At 42.7% G+C, this 7,373-nt stretch overlaps 1 long non-coding RNA gene across 2 annotated transcripts; it reads right to left on the reverse strand.

Moving 5' to 3' along the window:
* Positions 1-5,880: 5,880 nt before the first annotated feature.
* On the reverse strand, positions 5,881-7,344 carry LOC121484875. Of its 2 annotated transcripts, XR_005986134.1 has the most exons (3): positions 7,160-7,344; positions 6,615-6,671; positions 5,881-6,196 (listed from the first exon to the last, which is right to left on the reverse strand). It is a non-coding gene; the product is annotated as an uncharacterized LOC121484875 (long non-coding RNA). The 2 variants fall into 2 exon arrangements; XR_005986133.1 differs by lacking the exon at positions 7,160-7,344 and having other exon boundaries at positions 6,615-7,143.
* Between the last annotated feature and the right edge of the window lie 29 nt (positions 7,345-7,373).

Here is a 7,373-nt window from a genome sequence, read left to right on the forward strand (position 1 = left end):
CACACACACAGAGGCAGAGACATAGGTAGAGGAAGATGCAGGCTCCCTGCGGGAAGCTTGATGCAGAACTGGATCCCAGGACCTCAGGATCATGACCTGGGCCAAAACCACTCAACCACTGAGCCACCCAGGTGCCCCACAAGAGGGATCCTTAAGAAAACAGAAGTTGTGGAAGCTAATTAGGGTCCTCATCTGGCTCTGATGTAAATGAGCTGTGTAAATACGGAAGGTCATGTCCACTTTGTTCTCCAGTCTCCTCCAGCACTAAAATTCTATCACTCTATTTATCTGGGAATTTTTGAAACTCCTCTGTATTGGGACAGAATAGTTTATTCAACACTTTATACCATGTTCAGAATTATTTTATTAGTTTCTGGGGATTATAGCACAGTAAATACTCTCCAATAAGATTTTCAGTTAACAGAAACATCAAAGAGTATATAAAGTTAAAGCATTACATCACCAGAGAGAAGATAATCGTTACTTATACACACTAACACTAGGAAACTTTCTTTTTACTAGATTCTGGAAGCCCTTTCTACATCAAACTCCTTCAGAGTATGACATACACAGTTTATATTCTAAATCACATAATCATAATCTTCCAAACAGCTTTCTAACAAAGGATTAAAGTATTCTTTGGTTTCTCTACATGGCTTCAAAGAGCTTTATAGCAACTATGTGAACATTTGAAGGGTAGATCACATCCCTAGTATTTCATTGTACACTATTTCCAATTAAACAAATCATATTTCCATCTGTGTGTGTATGTTTGTTCAGAATATTCTTTTGTTCTACAGCCAGTTAGACAAAACTTTTCCATTAGGAATATTGTACTTCCTCCCCTTTGTGCCTAATGGATTTATATAATTTAAAGACATATAATTAAAATCAATTATATGCTAATACTACCTTATATTTTGTTACCAAATGATCTTGGCTACTACATCAAATGCTATGGCTTGGCATACACACAGACCTGCTCATTTCCTAACTTCAACTTTGTCAGCTCCCCCCAGCCCCTCACCACAATCTAAGCTGCCTCCTTTCTAGGAGACAAATATAATCTCAATGTTTAGATGTGTTTAACTCAGCTTTCTTTATGTTTTCCAAAGCTGAATTGCAGAATCAAACTTATATTTACCTTCTTTGTCTCCTTCCTCTCTTCTCAATCTCCAATTCCATTAAAAAACACAAATGCAGGATCATAATAAGAAATAACAATGTGAATTTCCAAAGTGCTTTTTGCATTTTTTTTTTTTTTAGCACAAAGGAAAATCACATTAACTTTAAAACTTTGAAATACCACAGTCAACCAAAGGCCTTCCAAATGCAAGACTAGGTAGTTATTTGCTACCTCAAAATATAAAGTGTAGCAATATAATGTTAGCTTCTAAGTAAATCTACTACAATTTAGTCCTAGTCACTGAACGACAGGTTATCCTCAGCTATATGGCTATACAAAGAGCTCCTTGAGCTATGGAGCACATGTATATAAATGGGACTAGTGAACCAAAGAGCAATGAATGGTGTTTCTAGAGAGGTGAATTATATCATTCCTAAACTGAATTATTTTTCTGCACTAACCACAAGGTACAATTAAACTTCTTTAATCTCGGTACACCAGAACCTTAGAAATGGATTTCAGGTGTTGTTTCCTCTGCTGCCTCCCAGTGGCCTAGACCTGTATCTGCACCCATCTGTCGTAGTAGTGGTAGTAACAATATGTATGTAGTGTTACTATATGCCAGCTACTTTAAACTTTAAAATACTTTAAAATGTATCCCATTTACTTTACAACAGACTGCTAAACATAAGCATATATTGGGACATGACTTGCTGAAATGGCATGAAATAACACAGAGAAGGTGAAACAATTTTGTGTAGAGTTCTATACAGACAACATGTTTTCTCACTGACATTGTAACTGGTGAACCATGGGTCATAATTGGAATCCAGGCCTATTTTGCCCCAGTAAAATAGGTTCCCCATTTTACTGATGAAGCAATTGAGATACAGAGAAGTCAAACAATCTGCCAAAGGACACAGACTTGTAATGACTGAGCCAAAATCCAGCCTCTGATTTAGGTAGCCCACTGGGGGTGGTGCATCTCAGCATCTCATCCTCTGAGGTTTATAACTGGCCCTTCAGATTGCTACCTTCCCTGGTCCCTGATCACGTGGTGACTTTGTGCTCTCCCGGGCTAGTCAAGAGTATTCCTCACAGGCAAATGCAACTGCTGGACTGGATCCACCCACCTGGAAGGTAAGGTGCTGCTGACACTGAAAGAGATCCCATTCTAGGAATGCAGTGATTGTGATTCAAAGAAATCAAGAAAAGACATGGTTGGAAGATATGTAGTAAGTTTAGTGTGACTAGAAAACAAATGATCACTTATTTTTCTGCATACTTTGGGTAAGATTTGCATTTGCGGACATCCTCAAGAGAACACATTCTTTGAGAAAATCACTGGAAGCCAGTATTCTGGAGCAACATGATAGGTGGAACTTAATGAGCAATGTTATGACTAACATTACTTTAACAGCATTAGGATACTGCAGAAGCAAGAACTATATTGTTTCAACAGAAGTTACAAAGAGTCATGGCATTGTGAGTAGTAACAGCACTGCTACATTTTTTTTTTCATGATGGGAGATAGAAAGTTAGACAGGAACAACATATTTGATGATAAAGAGCATAATGAGATGGTGCATGGACACTACAGGTTCTTCATGCTCACTGATTAAACAATAAACAAATGCGTTAAGTGTCTCTATTATTCTAAATCTTTTTTTTTTTAAGATTTTGTTTATTTATTCATGAGAGACACACAGAAAGAGAGGCAGAGACACAGGCAGAGAGAGAGAAGCAGGCTCCATGTAGGGAGCCTGACGTGGGACTCGATAGACCTGGGATCAGGCCTTGGGCTGAAGGCAGTGCTAAACCGCTGAGCCTGGGCTGCCCTTATTCTAAATCTTTATCAGCAAATCACTGTATCTTACTTGGCCCATGAATTTTTAAAATATATCTTTTAATAAAATTGCTTATATGGACAGGCAGCCCACAAAATATGTTTGCCGGGGAAACTACACACCCTTAGCAGAAGCCTTGACTCAACTCACTATATTTTCTCACAAGAAGTAAAAAAATGATTTGACTTAAATATTAATTTTTTAACTCATTTTCCTTCTACATTTTAAATAATTTATATCATTTTTTTCTTTTTTTTTTTTAAAGGATTTTATTTATTTATTCATGAGAGACAGAAAGAGAGAGGCAGAGACACAGGCAGAGGGAGAAGCGGGCTCCATGCCGGGAACCCGATGCGGGACTTGATTCCGGGTCTCCAGGATCAGGCCCTGGGCTGAAGGCGGCGCTAAACCGCTGAGGCACCCGGGCTGCCCCTATATCCTATTTCACTAGCCCTATCTTATTCTATATTTCTACTCCTTTGTTTTCTCTCCTCCTTCTCTACCCAGTCCCTTTCAAATCCAAAGCAAAGGGGTGTGTATGGGGAGCGCGGGAGAATAATATTAATAAATAATTCTAGTACAATTTTAGCACGCCATGAGAAAAATAAAATTAGGTAAAGAGTAGCATGTCCTGAGAAGAGTAGTTGTAATTTTAAGTAGGGTAATCAGGGTAACCTCATTGAGAAAGTGACATTTGAGGAGAGACTTGAAGGACATGAAGGAGTGAGCCATGTAGGTGTGGGAGGAAGAGCATGCCAAGCAGAGGGAAAGCAAGCGCAGACAATGTAAGAGAACTTACATTGCATGTCTGAGGAACTCTCAGGAGACTAGTGCGGCAGGAGCAGAGAATAGGTAGCAGGACAGTAGGAGACAAGGTTAGAGAGGTAACAAGATGCGCAGGTGAGGGTTGGGGAGCCAGATGGGCCTTTATCTGGGGAGAGTGTCAGTTATGAGTAGAGTGACATTATCTGATTTATATTGTAACAGGATCACTCTGACTCCTGTGTTGGGTCAAAGCAGATTGTAAAATGAGGGTGGAAACAGGGGGGTCAGTTAGGCTGGAAGTGAAACAGAGATTCACTACCTTTCAAGGGGACACAAAATTAGAATTTCATGTGGCTATTTGTATTTGTGACTGGTGATGAGACCCCTGACTAAATGAAAACATTAGCCACATGAAGATAATTAAGATTAATCTTTAAATAGGGAATTTGAAATTCTGCGCATCTGAGAGTAGAATGCCTTGAAAGCTCATAGGCACAGACAAGTAAAAATAAACACCAGGGATCCCTGGGTGGCGCAGCGGTTTAGCGCCTGCCTTTGGCCCGGGGCACGATCCTGGAGACCCAGGATCAAATCCCACATCGGGCTCCCGACATGGAGCCTGCTTCTCCCTCTGCCTGTGTCTCTGCCCCTCTCTCTCTGTGTGACTATCATGAATAAGTAAATAAAATCTTTAAAAAAATAAACACCAAAACAATTTCTGAAGACTGATAATACTAGGAAATAGCAACTGGGAGTTTGTGTCACTTGCAAAGAAACTTAGATGAATACAAATAAGATAAGTATCTTAGAGACTCTTTTCTTTAGTAATAAAGATGGAGAACAGTAAGAGAAAAGTGCTTCAGAAGATACTATATACATTCAAGATTATAAATAACACTAATATCCTACTTTTGAATCTCAATGTGCTATTATATACATGATTCCATGTTCTCTGAATGATCTTATACGCTTATAAATAGCTAAAGCTGGGCTTCTCACTTGTTTTCAAACCCTGTGACGGTTTCCCTACACAATCTGCCTATCTGCAGAGCTTCAAACACTCCTGTTCTCCAACATCTTTAAAGATTAAAAACAAAACACTAAAAGAAAGCCAATTTGCCTCCTAACAACTCCCCCTGCCCCACCTTGCAGGGAGTTACGGGTCTTCATGTGTCTGTGAAGTGTCTCTGTCATCGTCAAAATGAAATTAGAGATCAACCAAAAAATTAAGTGTGGTAAAGATTTAAGGGCGTTCTCTTTATTACGTTAGCACTGGACTCCCTCAGGGAGCTATCGGCAGGATTAAGAAACAAACAGGGGCAGCCCTGGTGACCCAGCGGTTTAGCACCACCTTCAGCCCAGGACCTGATCCTGGACACGGGATCCAGTACCAGGTTGGGCTCCCTGCATGAAGCCTGTTTCTCCCTCAGCCTGTGTCTCTGTCTCTCTCTCTCTGTCTCTGTGTCTCTCACGAATAAATAAAAATAAAATCTTAAAAAAAAAAAAAAAAAAAACAGAAACAAAGCTATCACAACAGCATTCTAAAATATGAAGGCTTTATAGTGAATATATATGTAACAGGCTTTAAAAGGGTATTTTTACCAAAACTTCTGTTAATAGCATGGCAAATAAAGGAGCACTTCATTTGCTGAATTAAAACTCGTTAACCAACACCGACCTTTTTTCTCATGTAAACTTTAAATTGGTTGTTTTGCTACATTGTATCTATTTTGATAGGTTGTTTTGACTATCAGGAGAAGTCTTAACATTTCACCTGACCTTTTTCTTTGGCCCATTATTTAAAGGTGCTATCGACGTCTGTGCCAAACTCCTTGTCTTCATTACCTGTCATTTAGGTCACTAGAATTTCATCTTTCCCCTTATTCTAGCCAGAAACCCCTTCTGACCTCTCTTACCATCCACATCAAATCGTGACCCTGCGGGATCTGCAAATCCCACCCAGTTGACCGGGCATCAGCCGCACTGGCTTCCAAAATACCACGTGGGCTCTCACCTTTGCACTGACTGTTCTGTCCAGCTCTTCCCCCCTCCCCGCGACGCCCCCCCCCCCAACAACAAACAGTTACTTTCTGTATAAACTCAGGGCATCCAGAAAAATGAGCACCTTTTACATTTGCAAAGTTACTTCATGAGTTACTTTATTTGATTCTCACCGTCCTCAGCAGAGTTCCTCAGCAGAGTTCCCGATTTTTTCCCCAAAGTCGCAGAATCAGGACCAGGGCGTGCCCCCCCCACCCCACCCATACCTTCGCTCTCACACATTCCCCTGCTGCAAGCTCATACTTCCCAGGAGAAGATCAAGACGCCTGCTGCTGCTGCTGCTGCTGCTTCTCCTTCCGTAGTACATCATCATCGTAACAAGACAGAACTTCAGAGCTTTTATCCATCAGGGAACTTCTTCGTGAAGCGTTACCCCCACTGCACGTGAAATCCGCTTCTGTATCAGAAAATGAAAAACACAGGGTGGAAAGAAAAGAAAGAAAAGAAAAGAAAAGAAAAGAAAAGAAAAGAAAAGAAAGAAAAAAAAGAAAGAGAAAGAAGAAAAGAAAAGAAAAGAAAGAAAGAGAAAGAAGAAAAGAAAAGAAAGAGAAAGAAAAGAAAGAGAAAGAAGAAAAAAAGAAAAAGAAAGAAAAAGAAGAAAAGAAAAGAAAGAAAGAGAAAGAAGAAAAAGAAAAAGAAGAAAGAGAAAGAAAGAAGAAAAGAAAAGAAAGAGAAAGAAGAAAAGAAAAGAAAAGAAAGGAAAAAAACAGCGTGACAAATCTTGCAATCTGCTGCGAGCGTCTTCCTACAGCTCCGCACGCCCCTTTATCACGAACATAAACTGTCTGTCAACAGCCTTCCCCCTAAAAAAGTACCTTGTTCCCTTAGCCCTGCCCTTCTGTTCTCTGAACATCTCGACGGCCGCGATGAACCTGGGAGACAGACGCATCTGGATGTTTATTTTCAGGATCACCTCCTCGATTTTATCCTCCCAGGTAACAATTCGGAACGTTTCCCAGAGTCCTGAACGTTCTTTTTTTTTTTTTTTTTACATTGCTTATTAAAACCGTTCCTGAAACCTACCTCCCTTTCATCATTCCACGGAAGTAAACCGCATTTAGATCCACGTCCGGCCGCGCTCACCTGCCGAGCGCAGCAGGGAAGCGCGGGGATCCGGAACCCCGACCTCCCGCCTGCAGGCGACTCCTCCCCCCGGGCTCACGGCCGCTGCAGGCCGACCGTTCCGGGCCCCCCACCGTTCCGGGCCCGCCGCCCGCCGCCCGCCGCCCCGGCAGAGCTTCCGCGCCTCCGCCGCCCGCAGCCTCCCCTGCTCGGCCTCTCGCCCTCCCCACTCCACCCCCACCCCCGCCCCCGCCCCCCGGGCCGCCGGGACACCGGGAGGCTCCGCACGCCTACCAACCACACGACCGCAGCGAGACCCGGCCTCAGCGCCGCGTCACTCCTTCCCGCGGGGGCCGCAGGGTCGCGACCCGGAAGCCGGAAGCGACGAGGTTCGCGGAAGCGCCCCGCGTCCCGCCAGCAGCCGCCTCGTCCCGCCTCGGTACGCGCGGCCGGCTCTCAGGCTAGACCCATCGAGCGGGGGATGTGGCGCTGAGCGGCCTGCCAGGCTCAGG

Source organism: Vulpes lagopus, chromosome 2 (assembly GCF_018345385.1).
Source record: "Vulpes lagopus strain Blue_001 chromosome 2, ASM1834538v1, whole genome shotgun sequence".
NCBI classification, from domain to species: domain Eukaryota; kingdom Metazoa; phylum Chordata; class Mammalia; order Carnivora; family Canidae; genus Vulpes; species Vulpes lagopus.